Source organism: Takifugu flavidus, chromosome 4 (assembly GCF_003711565.1).
Source record: "Takifugu flavidus isolate HTHZ2018 chromosome 4, ASM371156v2, whole genome shotgun sequence".
Taxonomy (NCBI): domain Eukaryota; kingdom Metazoa; phylum Chordata; class Actinopteri; order Tetraodontiformes; family Tetraodontidae; genus Takifugu; species Takifugu flavidus.
In genome coordinates, this window is record NC_079523.1 from 13,361,339 (window position 1) to 13,387,259 (window position 25,921).

At 44.8% G+C, this 25,921-nt stretch overlaps 1 protein-coding gene and 1 pseudogene across 1 annotated transcript in view; both read right to left on the reverse strand.

The window, feature by feature from the left end:
• Positions 1-19,916, reverse strand: part of LOC130524190 (uncharacterized) — a 43,505-nt gene extending 23,589 nt beyond the window's left edge. Inside the window, exon 1 of the mRNA XM_057030042.1 lies at positions 19,899-19,916. The gene's annotated coding sequence lies outside the window, so the exon portion shown is untranslated. The remainder of the gene's footprint in view (positions 1-19,898) is intronic.
• Positions 19,917-22,716: 2,800 nt separating this feature from the next.
• On the reverse strand, positions 22,717-23,483 carry LOC130524191 (uncharacterized; annotated as a pseudogene).
• Between the last annotated feature and the right edge of the window lie 2,438 nt (positions 23,484-25,921).

Sequence of the window (25,921 nt, forward strand, 5' to 3'; positions counted from 1 at the left end):
TGCCATAGTCCTGGCATAGCCATCTGTGGACAACATGAGTAGTTCTACATCCGATTGGTGAGACGGCTGTGACCGTTATAAGAGAATTGTGTGGAAAAGTAGTTGAAAAATCCACGGTGTTTGTACAGCGTTCTCAGGCGTCACCTTCTGAGCCTTTGCAGCAAGAATGGTCTTTGGAGCCTTATAGTCAAACAGGGAGTTTTGGGTATGTGTTCCGTTACAAGACGGGGGAGCTGATTCTCTATCAGCGGGAAGAATCTTCCAGTGAGGGGCCTATGTTGTCGGCTACGATGTCTTCCAATGACTAGGGTGTGTTGAAACTGATCAAACCGAGAATGGTGTGTGTGACTGAAGAAGGCTGTGAAGAAAGAAACAACACAGAACAGAAACCTTCCACAGAACAAACATTTTGTGAAACATTTGTGAAAACTAGAGAAGAGAAAACTATTGGAGAAAGTTAGACTGTTAGAACCCTAACACTGTGGTTCAGAAGAAAAGAGAAAAGAGTTGGTGGCCTCAAGTAAGAAATTTAGGGGCCTACGTTGTCTTCCGGTGTCCGAGGTGTGTAACTGAAGAAGCTTAAATCCCGTGGAGACCTGGAGGCCCTCCTGGAGAAAAACATTCTTAACATGAGTTATATCGCCTGAACCTGTTGTTTGGTAGAGTTCCCGTGTAGGGAGGTATCCCCACGGGAGTTACATCACCACCAGTTTTGTCCAATCGTCAATATCAGACTTTTCGGCGCCAATCAACTTTTTTTTTTTTTTTTTTTGATTCTCGCCAAGCATTGTAAAGCGAATATATACATGATCATCTCACAGTCATTAGCTCAGTCCTCCAGAACTTCATCGGAAGCTTCACCGTCTGCGAGAGCGTGTAACAAACAAAGAGGGCTGCAAAGATGACTACCGGTAAGCCTCAAATTCTTCCCAAACTTTTTCTCTGTAGTTTTCTAAATAGTTTTAGAAATAGAAAACTATTAATGAATGATGACTATTAATGATTAACTACTATTTACGAATAACTGTGTTTTAGAAGTTACAGTAGAGTTATCACCATATAGCCAATTTATCCTGGTAAGCAATCCGTGATCTTTTTAACCTGAAAGTTGTTCTATTTTTATTCTAGATTTTTAAGTGTAATTTTCTGTATCTTTAAAGTCAGCGCGCCGATGATTTTGAAGGAATAACCCTCACGCAAACACAGACATTGGTATCTTTTCTTTTAAATGATTAACTCAGTTTTTTTTTTTTGTTTTTTTTGTTTTGTTTTTTATATGAACAGGTCAGTTGTTCATAGATTGCTGAAATATAACTTTTTATGATACATTTTTCAGATCTGTTAGCCAGGGCTGAAAGATTGGTATCCGAAGACAACCAAGAAAAGAAAGCAGTGAAAAAACCAGTAAAAGCATTGCTGTGTTCTGAAAACCCACTCCCCGTGCAGGGGACAAATTGCTGTGTAACTGAAATTGGTGAAATTGAGATTGAGAGGGAAACCTCGGCACTTCAACATGGGACTGACTCAAGTAAGCAGACGAACAAACTCTCCAGAAGACGTGTGAGACAGCCAGGAGGACCGAAGTCGACTGTACAAGGTAATATATTTATCTGTGATTAGAAGTATATACAAAATATGTGCCGTTTTGATGATTTGTATTTTAACGATTTTCCCCTCTGTCTAAACAGAACCATCAAAACAGAACCTTCAAACGTGCGCCTCTCTGAGCACTGTGACTCCCACGGCCTTTCCACCCTCCCGTGAACCTTCTGCCCCTGCGAGGAGACGTAGAATACGGCAAGCGTGTACCACTCTGACCCCTGTACTTACAGCGGCACCCACGGCAGCTCCACTCTCCCTTTCACCAGATCCTTTCGAACCTGCGAGGCCGATAAGGAGACGTAGGAACCAGAGACACAAGTCTAACATTGTCAGGAGATTGTTTGATGGTATATTTTATACTATATCTTCTTGACTAATAATAATAATAATATATAAAAAATAATAACTCATCTCTCATCTAATTACAGATTCAGGGTTGAGATTAAACGAGAGCGTTCCTGAACCGTCCTTCGACAGGGTGGAGGGGGATACGGGGGGCAACGATCATCCCCAACAAAGCACGAGCACCACGAGAGCGTTCGTCAACCGCTCTCTTCGACAGGGTGGAGGGGGATACAGGCTGCTACATTCATTCCCAACACCCCCAAGACAAGGTAGTGCTGGAGATTTTCAATAATGTCATACGGTATATTGTTTCCTCCAATTGTAACCAAAGGTGTACTAAAACAGTGTTGAAAAAGCTGTAATTTTTTTTTTCCTTTTTCTGTCTTTTGTTTAAGATATGGATGAGGATTTCAATGTTGAATATTTTAATCAAGTACCGAATGCTTTACAAATAGCTGTTGATCAATTAAGTGAAATTCCAATCTCCATTCAATAAATTTACAATTTACAGAAGCGATAATTGATGCTCCCGAAGCCCTAACGCAGCAGAGCAAAATGAAAACGTCCTAGAACTTGACACCTTACAACTCATAAATGATGCCCTCGAAAACCTTAATGCAGTTAATGCAGTAGAGTTTGAAAATCATTCTCCTTCATCAGCTCTCCACACGCAAAGTGATCATGTCTTACACGCGGTAACAATCAGATCAGAGACGGATTCAGCAGAGACACAATCGGCTCTTCCTAACCCGCCTCCTGAACAGGATGAGAGGCCAGGAGAAGGGGGGTCAGAGAGCAGCCCCTCACCCCTTACACACATGGCCTCCTAAACTTTCTCCTCAGCAAGGGGGAGGAGGGCTAGGAGAAAATCCATCCGATCTCTCTCCTGAGCGGGGTGAGAGTTTTTTAATGATTTTAACACATGGAGAACAAGACGCTCCTTTAACATTCCCACTCGGGGAAATGTGCCTGACATTGCAACATTCTATCGAGATGTAACAGGGGTTATCAGCGAATTGGTGGATGTTGCCAGACGACATAGTAGTCGCAATGATTTAATACAGTTGGAGGTGGTGGGTGAAAACGTACACAATCATGTTACAGTTGCTGTGGATGAACAAGGTGAAAATATTCTACCGGCTTTTAATGGAATGCTAGATCGGATTGTGCAGTCAAACGGTATCATTTCATCGGATGAGAATATAGAATTCATCCTTCACGTGGTGCAGAACCCAGGAGGAGGTGCCAAACGTAAGATGGAGAAAACTCTAGACTGTGAAATCATTGACAAAAAAAGACGTCACTTATTTATCGTAGACAACAGAGACAACCAGCTTTGCTTCGCCATCAGTCTAGCTCACGTTATCTACCCGAAACTTACTGAAAGAGAATGCCTTGATATTGCGAGGAAGTTGCAGCATCAGGCTGGTTTAAATGATGAGACCCCCGTCACTTTCAGTGACATTGGTAAATTTGAAAATATTCTGGGGCGTAAAATTGTTGTGTTTTACAGAACATGCCACAGTAAACCCCTCTCACATTATGAGACAAAATTCTCTGATCGTTCCAATCAGTTGTTTCTCTTTTTACTACAAAATCACTATTATGGGATAAAAAATCTCAAAGCCTTCCTGGGGTCGTCAGTCTGTAATTATTGTTACAAGACTTTTAAGCACCCCTATACCCACTTTTGTAAAGGTTACTGCGCAGTGTGCAACGATCCTGCCTGCCCCACAGAAGGGTTCAACACAGTGGTTTGCTCTGACTGTAACAGAACGTGTCGCTCACCCTCTTGTTTCACCAGACACAAATTGGTCGGTTCAAGCAGAAAGTCCAGCCTCTGCGACCGAATCAAAAAATGCGCACGATGCGAACTATACTACAGTGTCAATTGTGTCGTTAGACGATGCAAAGCATCGCTGTGCGGTGAAAAAATGTAAAATCTGTGGTGAAAAACTGCAGAGCGACTCTAAAGTCGATCATAGTTGTTACATTCCTACCCTCCAACCAGACATCTCACATCCTGATTTGGTTTTTTATGATTTTGAAACATTTGTGGGTCAAAATGGAGAGCATGTTCCTTTTTTAGTGCATACAAAAACATCCAAAGGAAGAGAAGGTTTTTATGGTCTTGACTGTGCTAAAATGTTTATTTTGCATTTCAGGAAGCCACGATACAAACAGAACATCTTTATAGCCCATAATGCCAAGGGGTTTGACAGTTATCTGGTGTTAAAAGGTATGTTGGAACTGGATGTGACGCCACAACAGATTCTGATGAACGGGAGTAAAATCCTCAGTTTTGAGGAATCCCATTATGGTCTCAAATTCATAGATTCCCTGTCATTTCTCCCCATGCGTCTCAGCGCTATGCCCAAAGCCTTAGGATTCACTGACAAGACCAAGGGGTATTTCCCACACAAATTTAGCTCAGAAATTCACCTCAATTACGTGGGGCCCTATCCCGTTCCGTCCGACTACGGCGTAGATCGCATGACGGTGCGCGAACGGGAAGAATTTGACCCGTGGTACAACGAGGTCAGCCGAGGTACCTTTGACTTCAAAAAGGAGGCCTCGCTGTACTGCAAAAATGATGTTGACATTCTCACCCAGGGCAGTCTTAAATTTAGAGATCAGTTCCTAGGTGAGACGGGGGTAGACCCTTTTGGTTCTATCACCATAGCCGGAGCCTGTATGAAGGTGTTTCGCACCAATTATCTGACTCCTAACACTCTGGCTATCCCCTGCCCTCACAACTATTTGAATCAGAGCAAAAGATTCTCTAGCGCATCGGTTCAATGGTTAGAATGGTTGATGCACAAAGAAAAAATCTTTATACAGCATGCTCTAAACATGGGTGAAAAACAGATTGGTGCATTTTTCGTAGACGGATATGCTGAGATTGACGGTGTAAAACATGTCTGGGAATTTCATGGATGTTTTTACCACGGCTGTCCCAGTTGCTTTGATCCCACAGTACAGTGCGATATGAGAGGCGTCACCTTTGGTGAACTGCACTACAAAAGTGAGAAGAGGGTGAGTGAGCTACAGACCACACATGGGGTTCGTGTTGTAGTCATGAGAGAACACACGTGGAACCAGATGAAAACAACATGCACGGAGGTTAAAGAATTTCTCCGTTGCTTTAACGCTCCTGAGCCTCTCAACCCCCGAAAAGCACTTTTCGGAGGTAGAACGAGCGCTTTAAAACTGCGACACACGGCAGCGCCCGATGAAACCATCCACTATGTTGATGTCACCTCACTGTACCCGTTTGTCAACAGTACTTGCTCTTACCCCTTAGGTCACCCCGTGATCATCTACAAAGATTTCGAGGACCCACGCAGCTACTACGGCTTCATCAGAGCCACTGTGTATCCTCCTCGAGGTCTTTTATTCCCCGTGTTACCGCACAAAAGTGAGGGAGGTAAATTACTCTTTACACTGTGTCGCACCTGTGCCGAAACTAACAATGAGGGTGGCCCCTGCGAACACGACGATGAGGGCAGAGCTCTGACGGGGGTCTGGGTCACCGTTGAATTCATCAAAGCTCTGGAGGTGGGGTACAGGGTGGGTAAAATTACAGAAGTCTGGCACTTTGACAAGAGCAGCGACACTGTGTTTACCGACTACATACACACCTTTTTGAAAGGAAAGCAGGAAGCCTCGGGTTACCCCGCTGAGGCGACGGACCGAGAGAGCAGGGAAAAATACATCAGGGACTATCAGGAGCATCAGGGCATTCTTTTAGATGCTGGCAAAATCGAGACCAATCCTGTGAAAAGACAGGTTGCTAAATTGTGTCTCAACAGTTTGTGGGGAAAGTTTGCACAGAGAGATAATTTGTTTAAAACCACCATTGTCTCAGATCCTAAAGAATTCTTTAGTTACATGTTTTCAGGTAAATACAAAGTCGAATACTTTTCCGTTCTCCACAGCAACAGAGCTCTCATCAGGTGGAAATACACCGACAGGTACGTTCAACCCCCAGGTAAACAGAGTAATGTTTTTATTGCAGCATTCACCACAGCACACGCACGACTGAAGCTGTACAGTTATCTGGAAAAACTACAAGACAGAGTGTTTTACATCGACACAGATAGTTTAATCTATCTGGTCAAAGAGGGTGAGAAACCTCTAGAGCTGGGTAACTATTTAGGTGACCTGACGGATGAACTGGATGGTGACAGCATTCAAGAGTTTGCAGCGGCGGGTCCCAAGAGTTACGCGTACCAAACACGAAATAAAAAGAAAGTCGTCATGCGTGTGAAAGGTATCACTCAGACCCGGGAATGTTGTGAGCGTGTGAGCTTTGACAGTGTCAGAGAGCTGGTGGAGGGTTACCTGAGTAATAAACAAGAGGGAAACACGATCGAGATCCGTCAACACAGCATCAGACGTGATAAAAAGGGTTTTGCATTGAGAAATGTGTCATTTGATAAAAAATTTAGGGTGGTGTATGACAAAAGACGACTCTTTGCTGACGGAACAACTCTGCCTTTCGGGTATTAGAAATGCAGGAAATTGAATTTGATCCTAGGTTTATCTTTCCTTTTTCTTGTTTAATCGTGGGTCCGAGCGGGTGTGGAAAGACCTATTTTGTAAAAAATGTATTGGAAAACTGTGACCGTGTAATAAATGTTGTACCTGACAATATCGTGTGGATTTATACCTCTTTTCAACCTATGTACACTGAACTGCAAAAGATGATTAAAAACATTAAATTTGTCAAAGGTCTGCCTGATTCTTTTGAAGATGAAACACTGTTTCCTCCTGATCAAAAGCATTTGATTATTTTGGACGATGTTATTTTTCAAGCCTCTGACCATCCTGAAGTGGTAAAGATTTTTACACAGTATCGCCACCACAGAAACATGAGCGTTATGATGTTGACTCAAAACGTGTTTCACCAGGGTAAACACAGTCGGACCATCAGTTTGAACAGCAATTATTTGGTCATGTTTAAAAACCCACGGGATAAACTACAAATGAATATATTGGCTCATCAGATTTTTCCATCACAAAAGACATTTTTCTTGGAGAGTTTTGAAGACGCCACAAAAGACCCTCACGGGTATTTAATAGTGGATCTCACCCCCGTCTGCCCAGATCCGTACAGACTGAGGACGGGTGTACTTCCTCACCAGCAAGCGGCCGTTTACATCCCCAGAGCGTCGACGTAGATCATCATGTCAGCGCGTATAAAAGAAACGCACCCCTGCTGAAGGGCCCTGTACCGTGCCACACCCAAGAAACGTAGTAGAGACATTCTTATTCACAGCTCCCCGGATTTTATCCAGACACTGTGTGAGATTTCTTTAAATCTTCTAAAAGGAAACGTCCCCCTGACTCCTTCTCAATTTAAAAACTGAAGAGACAGAAAAAAATTATCAAACTGTTGGCTGATAAAAGAACCAGTTTAAAGAGGAAGCAACAGGTTCTAAAGAAGCAGACGGGCGGCGGATTTCTTTTACCTCTCCTCTCAGCGGTGGTACCTTTGATCGGGAACCTCGTCGGAGGATTGATACGAAAATGACTTTGAAAAAGGCCCAAAAAATGTTTCTCGTCACCCCTCATCAACTCAACCGCCTGACGCGACCCTCCCAGTCCATCAGAGATGTCGCGGAGGACGATTTGGATGCTAGGATGAGAGCCATCTTAAACGAGCAGGGGCTGAGCTCTCATGAAAAAATTAAAAAATATAACGCGTTACTGCAAAGATATCTGACCTTTGTGAAGCAGGATCAGACAGAGAATCTGACAGAGAATCTGACAAAGACGGAGGCAGAGGCAGATTCTGGGACGGACGTACGGACGTCCGATAGCATCATCGACGACGTGTTGCAGAGCCTCCCACCGCGAGATCGCAAGAACGCCGAATACGTCTTAAAGAAATTATCCGACCGTCACGATGTTTGGAATACAAAAGGGGAATTTGTGTACCGGGGCAACGTTGTAAAAGGGTCTCACATGATCGATCTATTCAAACGACTCTTGTTTCCTTTTAAAAAGAAAAAATCAGAGGGTTCTGAACCTCCCGGATGGACACATTTTTTAAATACTCTCTCAGAATTAAACATCCCTTTGTCTTCTATAAGTAACCCACAAGCGCGTAATCAATACCGACTCCTCAAGATGGATGCGATCGGATCTCAAGACTCTGAAACACCTGCGGATCTACCGTCAAAAACTAGAAGACGAACAAATGACCCCCCGCGTTGGATTAACATTTCATCGTGAATAAATGTAATACACAAAGTTTTGTCTTTTACCAATAAAGCGTTTATTAAACATTTTTTCGAGCGTACAGTCATTCATTCAAAAACTTTAAAAATCTTTAAAACATTGCAAAAAACAACACCCCTGCTTGGAGGGACCATTGATTTTATTTCTAATACAGCGCTGATATTTCCTCACATAGTCGTACACCATGAAGTCATTCTTTATTACATCATCATTGTACAAAGACAGTACTTGATCAAAAGATAGCCCGCACGCGCGGTGACAGAGGTAATAGATGCAATGTTGTCCGCAGACCGTCGACATGTGGTGCTGCAACTGAACGTCGTGGTACTCAATGTTTTTAGAACGTTTTTCCAGAAACTGTAAGATGCTCGGAGGGTAGTGATCAAAGTCCGGCGGAAATCCATAAGAATCAAAAAAGGTGGCTATGCCACCATTTTCCAGCGTCAAAGCTAACCAGTGCTCCCCCGGCATGTGAGCCGGATGTGTGTTGACGATAAAGTAGGCCGGGGTTCTAAAAGAGGGATTCAGCATGGGCAGTTGATCGGACGCCCACACCCCGCAAAACACATCTCCCAGCAGGCTATGCAGAAGGTTCTCTAGTTGAACGTTGTCCATCTTTTAATAATAGTCCACCAGCACCTGCCTCTTGGCGTTGATCTCCAGAATAGAATCGTAACAGGCGTAGACGATAAGGTCGCGCGGTGTGCGGCAGGGGTGTTCTAAATCTCAACTCCAGCCTGAGGTTTCCGTTTGAGACGGTAGACAGTGCGTCGTTGTCATCGCTCGGATTGAGATTAAACACAAACAGAGAGTAGCCGTCATTAAAGTCATCACGGCTGATACTCAGGGGTAAATCTTTGAGATGTCTCCCGGTAGCCAGGAACATGTTGTAGAATTCTCTGACGGACACCCCGTTGTTAAAATCGGGTTGGAAAGCTTTAGCCGGAACTTGCCGGCCGTCCTGACAGAGAGCCAGGTATTCGATGTCATAGTGTCTGAAATTAAAAGGCGACAGGTCTCGTCTTCCTGTGAAAGCCTCGTGGTGTACCATACCCAGAACCACGTACTTTGGTATGCTACCCAGAAACAGATTCTCCTGGTTGCAAACCCTAGAGTTTGCCGGAATAGAGTAAGTTTTCACATTAACGCGTGAAAGGGGGTAGAGAGCGTTGCCCTTCATTAAGGCGGCGGCGTGACCTAACCTGACTGCAGGGGACACGGCTACTTTTTTAACAAATAGGGAAGCCCCCAGTACTTTTAGGCTAAAAGCAGAGTCACGCGCCCCCATGAGGCAGAAAGCATCGTTGGCTCGCGTCAGTTTAATTCTCAAATCGACAGAGTTGAGCAATAGTCTCTCGCAGAAAAAGATGTCCCCGTGGAGAGGACCGAGCAGGTGTACTTCTCTGGAACGGGCTGTGGACGCGGCTCTCCTCGTTAACCCTTTATTTGGACCGTTCACGAGCACGATAGAGTCCACTGACCCGGCGGTATCTTTGTAAAAAAGACCCCCGGTAAACTGACTGGAGAGCGTGTCCGGTGAAAAGTTGAGCAGGGTCTCAATCATGCAGCGATAGGGGTGGGTAGCGCTCGACTGAGAGATGAGTCGATCCCCCAGGGTCACGTCGCATTGACTGAAAATTGTATTTAGAGGATAATTGATAAGACCCACCGCTGCGTCATTAGCTAGGTTCGATCCGTTAGGGTTGGTGATTTTTACACGGAGATGCAACAGAGTGTCGTTCAGATCCAGATACCGGTCCCCGTCTCCGGGGATGAAAAACTCAATGGGTCCCCCGTCGGTGATGGCTGACAGGGGAGAAATTTCCGTGTAGGTTTTTTCATCGATAGACAGCTGCGTCATAGGTGCTGAAAATAAATCCAATTCGGCCAGAGTACACTCTGGAGATTTCTGATGTACTAGAGCCATTTTCTTTTTTCTCAAAGAAAAGATATTCTTAAAAAATATCAGAGCTCCGGACGGACTTCTTCTTCACACGACGGCCTTTTGCAACTGATTTCTTCCTTTTACCGAACGGCTGTTTATTAAAGCTCGAGGGGATGCGTTCTCCGGGGGGTCGTCTTCTCTTCCTACGCGACAACACCATAATGCCCCCGGATCCTTCTTGCTTCATCTCTTGATCATCTTCTTGATCACCGGCGAACCGTTCCATCACGTGTTTGACGGCGTTGGAGGCGATGTTACTCGCAGCGGCTTTAAGATGAGGTTTAGCTATTTCGAAACCTTTCTTGGCCAAAGGGCTGACGAAACGAAATAATTTAGAAAACAAAGATCCTATCCCCCGACCGTACATGACCGGTGCACCGTAAAACCCCGGCAAATTCCCCCCTACTTGACTCTCATAATATTGTACAAATCGGTGAGGATCTTCTCTCAAACCTACCCGAGCCATTTTCTTTTTCTCTATTTTTCTCTTAGCCTTGAACACTTTGTGTGTGGATAGCTGATCAGCCTCCTGAAAATGAATGATGAGGACGCGGGCGATTGGAATATATATAACCCTGGGGTTCAAGTTCTAGGTCTAAAGTGGAGAGTCGCGATAGTCTTGCCGTATGAAAATTTTACCGGTTTGTTTTGATCCGTTTTTATCTCCACCTGAATGTTTTCAATGTGGTTTTTGGACACCGGTAAATAGTAAGCAGGATTGAAATACTGTGTGACGATTTCACCGAACGTTCCTTTTACATCAATCGTTCTCAAAAGTGGCGCATAAACGTCGCCGACCATCTGCGGTGCAACTACGTCGCTGTAACAATACATGTGATAAAACCCAGCTCGTAAATCGCAGGGATAGTACGCATACCTTTGGTCAAACGTAAACCATTCCCCTGATTTCATACCCATCAAATATGCCAGGGGTCCTTCGAAGAGTACGTGGGTTTTACCTCCCGATTGGAAATCAAATCTTTTCAGAAGACTGTCATAGACGAGGTAAATATCAGACTTTATTCTTCTAAATTGTCCGTCCATCTCGAATCTAAAGGCTGAGATGGCGTTGAAATATGATTTCTCTCATCTCTTGACGATGCACCTCGCTCTCCGTGGCCGGTTCTTGAGGTTTTCCCTCCAGTAAAAGTAGGCATCCTCCTGATAAAGGTGATAAAAGGTGTGCGGGTATGAAATCTGCGTTAAAGCTACTTCCCAGCTTCCCTCTAAATCGATATGTTGAGGCAAATCCACGCGGTAACTGGAACTCGTGTTTTCTTTAAAAACATCGACGCTGGCGTTGGAGGGTAGGGTAATAAAAAAACCCTCGTCCTTCGGACCGTACATGATGAAATGATATCCGTTGCGATCGCGAGTTGATTTTTATACGTTCTTTAAATCTGCGGCTTTGATCCAGCTGTTGAATTTCTCCGGCCAGTTTTTCCAACTTACAAAGACTTGCTTTTCACCCCTGACGACGCGATGCTTCAGAATCTTTTCTACGTGGAAAAGTCTGTCTTCCCCATCGTTACCTTTTGTAGCTCTGGCTCATAAAATGACCCCTGGATGGGTTCTCCATCGTAATCTTTTAACTTGTACACTGGAGGGTCGCGAGGGATGCGTTCAGATACCGTAAACACCTCGTTCGTAAAACTCTGTTCATATTTTTTATCAAACACTCCTCTCAGTTTTGAAATTCTAACTAGGTCCCCCTTCTTGAAATTCATCTTGGTTTCAACCTTCCGTCGGTTTTCAGATTTACCGTACAAGTTTTGAAACACTTTAAAGTGTTCTCCGAGGTTACCTCAGCGGGTCATCTTGATACTGCTGTGATAACTGTGATTATAGCTTTTCACCAAGTCTTGTAAGACGTCGGTGTATCGCAGAGTGTTGTTTGCTGTAAAATATCTCCACATTCTACCTTTTAATGTACGATTAAATCTTTCAATCACAGAGGCCTTAAGGTGGCTGGCGGTGGAAAAATGAACGATATTGTGTTTTCTCATCAAAGCTTCAAAACTCTTGTTAAAAAATTCTTTCCCCGCATCAGTTTTTTTTTTCAGGCGTCTGACTTGACTCAAAAATGGATTCAAACGCCTTTACCACCTCAGCCGCTGATTTTCTCTTCAGAGCCCTGACGTAAGCTTTTTTGGAAAATATGTCTATGACCGTTAATAAATAATTATATCCGTCATTATGCTCCGACAGGGCTTGCATATCGCACAGGTCCGCTTGAAATTGGTTTAAAGGGCGGGGGGCGAAAACCCTGTTTCTTGGAAAATGTATCCTGGCCGGTTTGTGTAGAGTGTAAGCGTCCTGTCCCTGTAGAAATGTTTTAACATTTTCTCGAGGAACCGTCTTTCCCATTTCTTCTTGCACCCCCTTATGGAGCCGCTCTACACCACCGAGGCTACCGGGATGCGCGGGATCATAGTACACTTTTTTCCATGAAGCGTGTCTCAGACATGTTGAAAACAGAATGAGAAGGGATGCTCGTTTGAGAGGTATTTATTTTTATTAGCTGTTAAGAAATCTTTAGCATACACATTTTGTGAGTAACATGAGTAAATACATTTTGTGAGTAACATGAGCAAATACATTTGTAACATTTGTAATGTGAAAGTACAGATAGTCCTGAAAATGGTTTGGTGTTTTCAGATATAAGTGTTTTCAGTCCAGTACTGAGTCACCGTGTCCAGATGTTCCTGTTTAATCTCGCTGTCGTTGTCGGCGATACTCTCGTACATTTGTTGGATGGGAGTGTAGATTAATTCGCTGGATTTCAGCTCGAACAAAAGGGTCTCTGCGGCGATCTTGACTTTCACGTAGTCAGCGTTGACACCGCACGCTTTCAGGAAATTTTGAATAGCAGGAATGAACTTGGGTGTGTAGAGTCTTTTCATCAACATGTAAAAGTTGTTGCGGTAGAAACCCGGTTCGATCACATCCAAACACTGGTGTTGGCGCTGGCTGGGGTGGTCGATCCGACATCCGTTGCAAACCTCACCCTTGTACAGGTCCAGGACGACGCTAAGTAGATGAAGAACGCCTTTTTTTACCAGACCAAAGAATTCAGATGCCCAGCCGTCAAGCTGGTCAGCACCGTTACATACACCCCGGGGAGATCCGATGCGTCGTCGGGCAAAGGCAGATCAGGGGTTGTGAGCGTGAAAGACTCTCCACACCGCTCACAGAGATTGGAGAACCTGGACATGAAGAAGAAGCCGGAGACGGCGCAGGATCTCTGCCTTGGAGAAGAGACTCGGACAGCTCTGGAAGTGATGCTGAGTCTCTGACGGGTGGTGTCAGTGAGGGTGAGTGAGGACTGGACACCCCAGGATCCGATGCCGAGCGTCCGAGGGGTGGGGTTGGTGGAGGGCTTAGCCAAGGAGTGAGAGACTCCTTAGAATCCGTGGGATCCAAGCGTTGGATGAGTGAGTCAAAGTCCAGCCTGCGAGGCCGAAGCCGACGTTGAGGGCGTTCCGCTTGTGTCTCATCCTCATCCCACAGATAGGAATTGCTCGGAGTGTCAGATCCGCTCTTGACGCTTCTGTTGGTAGACATGCTCTCCTTAGTGTTTCACTCCAGTAGTGGGTAACGTATGGTTCAGACCAACGTCTTTTATACATTTGAGATATGGGTGTGGGCTTACACGAGGGAGGACTCTTTTTTTCGTCACCACAGTGTTGTTCCAAAGACGACAATGGTGAAAAAATTTTGTGATTTTATCATCCATTTCATGCATCTTTTCGATCCATGCTGCAAGAGGTAGAGTCAACACGTTGCTGAAAACCCCACAGTCTGAGCTAAAAAGATCCAAGACAAAATACTGTCTCGGTTTCCCTGACATCTCTTCCATCTGCATCTTGTAGCTAGCACGATAGAACCATCTTCCCGTACCCGAGGTTTTCGTCAACCAAATGCTCACAAATGTTTGTTCTGTGGAAGGTTTCTGTTCTGTGTTGTTTCTTTCTTCACAGCCTTCTTCAGTCACACACACCATTCTCGGTTTGATCAGTTTCAACACACCCCAGTCATTGGAAGACATCGTAGCCGACAACATAGGGCCCTCACTGGAAGATTCTTCCCGCTGATAGAGAATCAGCTCCCCGTCTTGTAACGGAACACATACCCAAAACTCCCTGTTTGACTATAAGGCTCCAAAGACCATTCTTGCTGCAAAGGCTCAGAAGGTGACGCCTGAGAACGCTGTACAAACACCGTGGATTTTTCAACTACTTTTCCACACAATTCTCTTATAACGGTCACAGCCGTCTCACCAATCACGGATGTAGAACTACTCATGTTGTCCACAGATGGCTATGCCAGGACTATGGCAAAACTGTTTTGTAACTGTTTTGTAACTGTTGCCCTTCCTTTTAAAAAAGGGGGGAGGGAAAGGGAGAAAGGCCGGAAAGGCAGGAAGGGAGTGGGGGGGTGGGGGGGGGGGAACAGGTGTGGGCGGGTTCAGGGAAAGGTCAACCTGTCACTTTGACAAGAAGTACCCCATTTCTCTCTCTGCCAGTGTATGCATCCACTGCACCAAGAGGTACAGAACCATTGACCCCTGTCTATCATGTCAGTGAAATTATAATTTTCTTGCCCTGTCATGGGGGCAACTGGAAACTTGCCTTGTGTGTCGAATTGTTGATTTTACATTAAAGTGTGTGCATATTGAACACTTCTCTGTCATTCGTGTTTCCCGCAGTGTGTCAGGTCGTGGCCTCTTCCAGAACGGCATCTACCAGACCGGGCGGGAGAACAGGTCTGCCATCTGGGACCCGCCAAATTCCTTCTTCAACTTTCACAGCCCCCCTTTTCCTTCCAAACTGTTTTTCATGTGGAGAAGCTTCTTCTTGATCACAACTAAGTCTTTCCCTGTCGTATCTTGGAAGCATTTCATGAACTGTTTTCTCTACCAACAACAAATTGTAACTTGGTTTATAACCTGCAGCCTTCTTTGCTGCCTGATCTGCAGCCTCATTACCTCTTCCCTCCAGAAAGTTCTCTTTACTATGACCTTTGCATTTTACGACTGCGACCTCCGCTGGTTCCATGAGTGCCTTTGTCAGTTGCCTCATTTTTTTATAAGAGAGCCTGAGGCTGTGTTAAAAACCTGCCCGCAACCATTGACAAAGTTCTAAGTGAATCACTCTCACTACATACGCTGTATAAATGGTCACTCTCTTTCCCTTTGATATTTCTAATGCTCTAATATCTGCCTTCAATTCTGCAAGTTGTGCTGACTCTTTACCTGTTATCTTTACAGTTTCCACTTCGATTTTCTAACTATTGCTTAGGCAGCTTTCAGCCTCTCCTATGTGTGTCTGAAACAACAGCCGTCTGTGAATAGTATTCATCTGGATCCTTTAACGGCTCCGCCTTGAGGTCTACTCTGATTTTTTCACCTTTCTTCACTTTCTCCTCACATCTGTGTGATTCACCCTCTCCCATACCATCTGCCATATTGATCCCTTCATGAGTGTAGGTATGTTGTGGTGCAGTTAAAATCTTGTCCATCCTGGTCTGCCTAAGTGAGGTCATGTGAAAGCTGCTGAGCTGACCAGTGATACCACACTATGTGTTGTAAGAACTGTCAGAGCATGACCCATCACTAAATGTGCTGTTTTGTAAAAGTTTGCTACCCCTGCTACATGCCTTACACACGGTGGCTGCCTGTTTTCAATGGGGTCCAGCATATATACTTACATACATTAATACTTTCCTTTCACCCCCTTTTTTCTGAAAGAGAACACCATTTACTGTATGTTCTCCTTCAGAAACATCCAAAAGAAAGGCTCTTTATAATCTGGAACTGCCAAATGTGCAGCTGTGGTGAGTGCCTGTTTAAGGGCAATGAATGCTTTCTCTCCCTCAGTTGTCCATGTTAACCGAGCTGTCAAATTACGCATTCCCTGTTCATTCACCATTGCACGTAGGGGCGTAGTCTTTTCTGAATATGTAAGAATAAAATGTCTACTATAGCTCGTGAGACCCAGAAATGACAACATTTCCTTTACAGTCTCTCATACCACTCATTTTGTTCAGCAAAGTCGACCTGTGCAGCCACACCTTCAGGCCCAACACACAAACACGGTGATGTAATCATCCAGATATTTCCCTATAACTTTTCTCTAAACGCATCCTGATACACCTCATTATTCTCACGGTCGTAAAATAGGGTGACATGATAGGGATCGACTGGCGGGGCAAAGGGACCTAGCATCGACAACCAGGGCCTCCAGCTCTGAAACAGTGCCACAACACCGACACCAGGTGAGGTCTCAGGCTCAAGTTCTCCCCAATAAATGTCCGCCCACACCCCCTGTTCTGGAGAGGGTGTCGGACTCATCAGCATTTGTCCCTTCACACCTTGGTGTGGAATACAGCAGTTTAATTTCAGTCCATTAGGAAATTGCACCACACGACCTTTATCTCCACACAGAATAGCTGCTCCTGTCCTCACCAGGAGATCTCATCCCAACAGGTTGATAGGGCAATGTGGTGAAATCAAAAAAGGGTGCAACACAGTCTGTCCAGCAAAACGAGTCACTAATGGCACAGAAAACGGCAGTCTCTCCGGGCTCCCTGAGAACCCCACAAGCTCGACGGTGTCAGATGAGATCGGCTCCGGTGATAAATTCCATGAGATGGTGGAACACTGCCTGGTACCTCTGGGTAGTCCCTTTGCCAATGACCATACCCTTTGCAGGCGTGACACTGATCTCGGCCTAAGTACCCACCTATCAAGCCGTATCCCTGCCGCCACGTCTCCCACACATGCCTCCCCTAGGACTGACCCAATACGGGTTTATCAGAGCAAAATCTTGGTGCGGACCTAACAGATCTGGCTGCACCTGCCGAGGAAACCGCTGAACCATCTGTTTCTCTTCCTTGTGTTTATCATTAAGCTTTTTCAGTGCCTCATCTAACTGCATTTTTAGGAGCTGTTCCTGCGCTGTCACCACCTCCTCTTTCTTTCCCTCTTGTTTAACTTAAATTTGTTGATGTGGTGTGAAAGGTGTCTCTCCCAGACATCTGCTGTACTGCCTGGAAGGTCAGGATTTCCTTCCATGGCTTCTTTCACTAATTGTGGAAGTCCTAAAATTATTGCCTGATGGAACAAAGTGGTGTGTCGATTATCTGAGCCAGGATGGCACCCTGTGGCACACATCCATTCCTCTTTACACCTCATAAGGAACCCATGTGCCGACTCACTTTCCTCCCACTTAAATCTTAAGTTCTGCATTGCTCCTGGAGATATCGGAAATATCTGTCTCATAGCTTCACCAACCCTGGTTGCACAAGGCCCAAAACGTGCAGCATTAGGTCTGTCTTTAATGCCTGCTGGTACCTCAACTTTATCCAAATCCCAGAGAGACACTTGTCTCCCTAAAATTCCTCTAAGGTCTCCCATCGCCAACTGCATGCTCTGTGTTAAACTAAAAAGCCTGTACATCCACTTGCTGCCTCCCTCTGCGGGTGGGGGCATCTTATCCACTAAACAATTAATATCTGTGATAGCAAATGGAACATATACCGGTTCTGTCCTGTTTTCTGTATCAGAGGGGCCTGTAGCTGTGGTCTTTCTGAAACGGGCCCCTTACTCCGCGTATGTACTCCTATTTGACCCACCTCCTTATTGTTTATGGCCCCTGTCAACGGTAAACCTCTATACTCACACTCACTATCTTCCCCTGATTCTGATTCATAATTTTCCATACTTGAACCTGGATCTTTTACATATAATTCTGTCTGAGATTCAACAGGCTCCTGAAGCTCCAGTTTCCCAATAAATGTACCCGGCAGTTTGAGGGTGTCTGCCTTACTCTCACTCTCCTCTTTATCACTGCCATAAATCAATCTTGCCTTCTCCTCCCTGCGCTCAGCCCTGGCAAATCCTCCTGAGAGAGATCAGCTCTTTTCACTTGTTTTAGTTGATTGCTAAGTGTTTTAAAGACATTTAATGTAGATTTTTGACTGTCCTGTTTTTTAAATATAGTTTGTTGGCAGATTTTAGGGCGAACCACCTGGGATTCTTCTCTAAATTCATTTTTTCCTAACTTATCTCCAATCTCTTCCTGTCTCTGTTTGATCCTTCTAACCTGTCTCTGAAGTTCACACACTGTCTCACGTAACTCCTGCAGTTCTTCATCTCTGTCCACATCTAACTGACCACTGTTAATAGTCAAAACTGGCAATTGATACGGGGGTGGGGAAGTGGTAGTAGGTAATGATGGGTAAAGAGTGGTGTTAAATGTCAGTGTCTGGTTTGGATCTTCTAATGAAGGCTTTCTCTACATTGGGCACTCGTGTGACCCCCCTAGATCTGCAATAGTGCACTGCTGCACCTGCCACAGCCACAACATGTATCCTTCGACGCTTATCTTCTACCTCCTTACCCTGTTTTTGCCATGATTCTTCTGCTATAAAACCTAATTTTGGATTATCCAAATGATCTTGTAATCTAGTGTGAGTTTCTGACTCCCACTTACACAATGCTTCAGCTAAATTAACCTTCACCTCTGGAGGGGAAGTACCTTTTGCTTCTGAGCTTCCTTCCACAATTTTTTATTGCATCCAATTCTCTTTCCCTGTCCTGTTCTTTCATGCCACTCACCACCTGATCAAGAGTCCACTTCCACTGTTCTTCCACAGACCGGGATAGGGAGAACATTCCCTGATCCCAACACGCTTTACCACACTCCAGTTCCATATTTAACTATGGTCCCAAGTGAGATTGAATGTGAATGACTCCAACGGTCAACTCAATGCCTCAGTGAAACAAGCTTCTAGACCAGGGGTGGGGGCAAACATTTTGATTCGTGGGCCACAATGGGTTCTAACATTTGACAAAGGGGCCGGACCAGGAGCAGATGGATGGATGGAGTGCTTTGGTAACCTCACCTCATTGGAGAAAAAAAACCACATCTCTTGGGTGGACATGGAGAAAACATGTGCTTTAATTTCAAATGAAAATGAAGAAAGCATTACAACAAAATATCTGACTTTGGAATGAGTCTTAAAACACTTAAAATCAAATGAATAAAATGTGCCTTTTTAAAAAAAATTAATAACCATTTCTATTTTAAAGCACTGAAAGTTCTGTTATCCTTCAGGATATCACCATCACTCTCCTCCTGACTGTCTTTTTTCTAGTGGGAAAACACCAGAATTGCAGTGAAAATTTAACATTAACAAGGTTTATTCATTTAATTTTTCAAGTTTGGCGGGCCGGATTAAAACGTTTAACGGGCCGCGTGTGGCCCCCGGGCCTTAGTTTGCCCATGCCTGTTCTAGACCAAACTTCGTTGGTCCGGTTTCACTCTGGGGGTTAATTCCCAAGGACAAAGAGCTTTTAATTCACGTTCACTCTGGCACTTTTCCAACCCACACAAAAACACAATCGGAGGGTGTATTCAAATCTCGAGTCATCTTTTTTTTCAGAACGTGCTGTATACACAATACAACTGCTATTTTGACTTTGTCCAGTTCTTCTCAACAGCACTTTACTTTTCACCTTACTCTAACTGTCTATCCTCTTTTTCTTTCTACAATACTTCCGCCTAACTGTCTGTTTTTTAACAGTATTCCGGCCTCTAACCGTCTATTTCCCGACTCTAACCGTAATTCCTGCAGTCGTTTCAATATTTTCTATATTTGTATCTGGAATTTATAACTAGGATACTTCAATTGACATTGACGACAAATTTGGAAATTGCCAATGTGCAGAGCTTTGATTAAACAGGTGTCTGCGTACCTTTTTATTAGGGATCCCTAAAAACACCTCCGCTAAAATAGATTGAAACCGCTCTATAAATACAAACATTGAATAGTCCAACGGTTTCCCCAAAACCAGGAAGTATGTCATGCTGGTGAGTCACTGAAATACTGATGCTTTTGATAAATGACAGAAACAAATCAAATCAATCTTTATTTATATAGCATCTTATACAATCAAAATTGTTTCAAGGTGCTTTCCAGAAACCCAGGGCCTAACCCCAGACAAGCAACAGTGGCAAGGAAAAAAACTCCCCTTTAACAGGAAGAAACCTTGAGCAGGACCAGGCTCATGTGGGGACCCTCCTGCTGTTGGCCGGCTGGGTTAGTGGGTAAAGTGAGAGGAGAGGAGAGGAGAGGCACAGAGCACAGAAACACACACAAAAAATACACTATACAATGGGTCAGCGGGGCCGGAGGTCATCATGCAGCTCCGAAGGCGGCGATACCTGTAAATAAATAGAGAGGGGAGGGGGGGGAGAAGCAGAAAAAACTACACAGGAATCATCATAACTAGTCTGCTTGATGAGGAGGAGGAAAGGAGAGGAAAGGAAACCATGACCCAGTGGGGTGACAGAGGCCTGTCAGGTGATCATGTTTCCGGACCCCGGCAGCCTTGGCCTATAACAGCATAGCTAAAATGTGACCTAACGATTAGACGACCCCCTAAGTATGATAATTTGTCTATCTATGATAGTAACTGGAACTACAGAATTAACAACAATAAGCTTTTTAAAGGGGTAGGTTTTAAGTTTGATCTTAAAAGTAGCGATGGAGTCAGCCTCCCGTACCTGGACAGGGAGCTGGTTCCATAGCAGGGGGGCCTGGTAGCTAAATGCTCGGCCCCCCATTCTACTCCTTGAAACTCTGGGAACCACAAGTAGACCAGCATTCTGAGAGCGGAGCGGTCTATTGGGCTGATAAGGTATCACTAGCTCCTCCAGGTAGGATGGAGCTAGGCCTCTGAGGACCTTGTAGGTCAAAAGAAGGGTTTTAAAAATTATTCTGAATTTAACGGGCAGCCAATGAAGCGACGCCATTACAGGAGTTATGTGATCTCTTTTGTCAATACCTGTCAGAACTCTGGCTGCAGCATTTTGGATCAACTGGAAGCTTCTTAAAGAGTTGTTTGGACACCCTGATAATAAAGAATTACAGTAGTCCAGCCTGGAACCTTGAAATGACCTTGATGTTTTAAACAGCCATAGTGTAGGCGTGATTCTTTGAGGATGTTGGGCAATGTTAAGGAGACGGAAGGTAATACTGGGAGGCAATATGAAGTGCATTGCTAACGCGAGTGGAAACAATTGTAACATAAATGCCGGTTGGCCATTCCTTGCATGTCGGCTACAACGTAATCCAATGTGAGACTATGGCAAAAAGTGGTGTGTGAAATGCTTAAAAGCAAGAACCAAATCACGGTATGGGAATGAAATGCAACACAGCGGAAGGTCAGCCACGATATTCAAATATTGCCGGCAAATAGCTGCCTATGCGCTGTGCGCTTGTGTGAATGAATGTGTGTGTGTGTGCGTGCGTAAGCAGCACGGCTAACTCCGTGACACCCCAGTCATTGGAAGACATCGTAGCCGACAACATAGGGCCCTCACTGGAAGATTCTTCCCGCTGATAGAGAATCAGCTCCCCCGTCTTGTAACGGAACACATACCCAAAACTCCCTGTTTGACTATAAGGCTCCAAAGACCATTCTTGCTGCAAAGGCTCAGAAGGTGACGCCTGAGAACGCTGTACAAACACCGTGGATTTTTCAACTACTTTTCCCACACAATTCTCTTATAACGGTCACAGCCGTCTCACCAATCACGGATGTAGAACTACTCATGTTGTCCACAGATGGCTATGCCAGGACTATGGCAAAACTGTTTTGTAACTGTTTTGTAACTGTTGCCCTTCCTTTTTAAAAAAAGGCGGGAAAGGGAGAAAGGCCGGAAAGGCAGGAAAGGGAGGTGGGGGGGGGGGGAACAGGTGTGGGCGGGTTCAGGGAAAGGTCAACCTGTCACTTTGACAAGAAGTACCCCATTTCTCTCTCTGCCAGTGTATGCATCCACTGCCACCAAGAGGTATCAGAACCCATTGACCCTGTCTATCATGTCAGTGAAATCTATAATTTTCTTGCCCTGTCATGGGGGCAACTGGAAACTTGCCCTTGTGTGGTCGAATTGTTGATTTTACATTAAAGTGTGTGCATATTGAACATTCTCTGCATCATTCGTGGTTTCCCGCAGTGTGTCAGGTCGTGGGCCTCTTCCAGAACGGCATCTACCAGACCGGGCGGGAGAACAGGTCTGCCATCTGGGACCCGCCAAATTCCTTCAACTTTCACAGCCCCCCTTTTCCTTCCAAACTGTTTTTTCATGTGGAGAAGCTTCTTCTTGATCACAACTAAGTCTTTCCCTGTCGTATCTTGGAAGCATTTCATGAACTGTTTTCTCTACCAACAACAAATTGTAACTTGGTTTATAACCTGCAGCCTTCTTTGCTGCCTGATCTGCAGCCTCATTACCTCTTCCCTCCAGAAAGTTCTCTTTACTATGACCTTTGCATTTTACGACTGCGACCTCCGCTGGTTCCATGAGTGCCTTTGTCAGTTGCCTCATTTTTTATAAGAGAGCCTGAGGCTGTGTTAAAACCTGCCCGCAACCATTGACAAAGTTCTAAGTGAATCACTCTCACTACATACGCTGTATAAATGGTCACTCTCTTTTGCTTTGATATTTCTAATGCTCTAATATCTGCCTTCAATTCTGCAAGTTGTGCTGACTCTTTACCTGTTATCTTTACAGTTTCCACTTCGATTTTCTAACTATTGCTTAGGCAGCTTTCAGCCTCTCCTATGTGTGTCTGAAACAACAGCCGTCTGTGAATAGTATTTCATCTGGATCCTTTAACGGCTCCGCCTTGAGGTCTACTCTGATTTTTTCACCTTTCTTCACTTTCTCCTCACATCTGTGTGATTCACCCTCTCCCATACCATCTGCCATATTGATCCCTTCATGAGTGTATGGTATGTGTGGTGCAGTTAAAATCTTGTCCATCCTGGTCTGCCTAAGTGAGGTCATGTGAAAGCTGCTGAGCTGACCAGTGATACCACACTATGTGTTGTAAGAACTGTCAGAGCATGACCCATCACTAAATGTGCTGTTTTTTGTAAAAGTTTTGCTACCCCTGCTACATGCCTTACACACGGTGGCTGCCTGTTTTCAATGGGGTCCAGCATTATACTTACATACATTAATACTTTCCTTTCACCCCCTTTTTTCTGAAAGAGAACACCATTTACTGTATGTTCTCCTTCAGAAACATCCAAAAAGAAAGGCTCTTTATAATCTGGAACTGCCAAATGTGCAGCTGTGGTGAGTGCCTGTTTAAGGGCAATGAATGCTTTCTCTCCCTCAGTTGTCCATGTTAACCGAGCTGTCAAATTACGCATTCCCTGTTCATTCACCATTGCACGTAGGGGCGTAGTCTTTTCTGAATATGTAAGAATAAAATGTCTACTATAGCTCGTGAGACCCAGAAATGACAACATTTCCTTTACAGTCTCTCATACCACTCATTTTGTTCAGCAAAGTCGACCTGTGCAGCCACACCTTCAGGCCCAACACACAAACACGGTGATGTAATCATCCAGATATTTCCCTATAACTTTTCTCTAAACGCATCCTGATACACCTCATTATTCTCACGGTCGTAAAATAGGGTGACATGATAGGGATCGACTGGCGGGGCAAAGGGACCTAGCATCGACAACCAGGGCCTCCAGCTCTGAAACAGTGCCACAACACCGACACCAGGTGAGGTCTCAGGCTCAAGTTCTCCCCAATAAATGTCCGCCCACACCCCCTGTTCTGGAGAGGGTGTCGGACTCATCAGCATTTGTCCCTTCACACCTTGGTGTGGAATACAGCAGTTTAATTTCAGTCCATTAGGAAATTGCACCACACGACCTTTATCTCCACACAGAATAGCTGCTCCTGTCCTCACCAGGAGATCTCATCCCAACAGGTTGATAGGGCAATGTGGTGAAATCAAAAAAGGGTGCAACACAGTCTGTCCAGCAAAACGAGTCACTAATGGCACAGAAAACGGCAGTCTCTCCGGGCTCCCTGAGAACCCCACAAGCTCGACGGTGTCAGATGAGATCGGCTCCGGTGATAAATTCCATGAGATGGTGGAACACTGCCTGGTACCTCTGGGTAGTCCCTTTGCCAATGACCATACCCTTTGCAGGCGTGACACTGATCTCGGCCTAAGTACCCACCTATCAAGCCGTATCCCTGCCCGCCACGTCTCCCACACATGCCTCCCCTAGGACTGACCCAATACGGGTTTATCAGAGCAAAATCTTGGTGCGGACCTAACAGATCTGGCTGCACCTGCCGAGGAAACCGCTGAACCATCTGTTTCTCTTCCTTGTGTTTATCATTAAGCTTTTTCAGTGCCTCATCTAACTGCATTTTTAGGAGCTGTTCCTGCGCTGTCACCACCTCCTCTTTCTTTCCCTCTTGTTTAACTTTAAATTTGTTGATGTGGTGTGAAAGGTGTCTCTCCCAGACATCTGCTGTACTGCCTGGAAGGTCAGGATTTCCTTCCATGGCTTCTTTCACTAATTGTGGAAGTCCTAAAATTATTGCCTGATGGAACAAAGTGGTGTGTCGATTATCTGAGCCAGGATGGCACCCTGTGGCACACATCCATTCCTCTTTACACCTCATAAGGAACCCATGTGCCGACTCACTTTCCTCCCACTTAAATCTTAAGTTCTGCATTGCTCCTGGAGATATCGGAAATATCTGTCTCATAGCTTCACCAACCCTGGTTGCACAAGGCCCAAAACGTGCAGCATTAGGTCTGTCTTTAATGCCTGCTGGTACCTCAACTTTATCCAAATCCCAGAGAGACACTTGTCTCCCTAAAATTCCTCTAAGGTCTCCCATCGCCAACTGCATGCTCTGTGTTAAACTAAAAAGCCTGTACATCCACTTGCTGCCTCCCTCTGCGGGTGGGGGCATCTTATCCACTAAACAATTAATATCTGTGATAGCAAATGGAACATATACCGGTTCCTGTCCTGTTTTCTGTATCAGAGGGGCCTGTAGCTGTGGTCTTTCTGAAACGGGCCCCTTACTCCGCGTATGTACTCCTATTTGACCCACCTCCTTATTGTTTATGGCCCCTGTCAACGGTAAACCTCTATACTCACACTCACTATCTTCCCCTGATTCTGATTCATAATTTTCCATACTTGAACCTGGATCTTTTACATATAATTCTGTCTGAGATTCAACAGGCTCCTGAAGCTCCAGTTTCCCAATAAATGTACCCGGCAGTTTGAGGGTGTCTGCCTTACTCTCACTCTCCTCTTTATCACTGCCATAAATCAATCTTGCCTTCTCCTCCCTGCGCTCAGCCCTGGCAAATCCTCCTGAGAGATCAGCTCTTTTCACTTGTTTTAGTTGATTGCTAAGTGTTTTAAAGACATTTAATGTAGATTTTTGACTGTCCTGTTTTTTAAATATAGTTTGTTGGCAGATTTTAGGGCGAACCACCTGGGATTCTTCTCTAAATTCATTTTTTCCTAACTTATCTCCAATCTCTTCCTGTCTCTGTTTGATCCTTCTAACCTGTCTCTGAAGTTCACACACTGTCTCACGTAACTCCTGCAGTTCTTCATCTCTGTCCACATCTAACTGACCACTGTTAATAGTCAAAACTGGCAATTGATACGGGGGTGGGGAAGTGGTAGTAGGTAATGATGGGTAAAGAGTGGTGTTAAATGTCAGTGTCTGGTTTGGATCTTCTAATGAAGGCTTCTCTACATTGGGCACTCGTGTGACCCCCCTAGATCTGCAATAGTGCACTGCTGCACCTGCCACAGCCACAACATGTATCCTTCGACGCTTATCTTCTACCTCCTTACCCTGTTTTTGCCATGATTCTTCTGCTATAAAACCTAATTTTGGATTATCCAAATGATCTTGT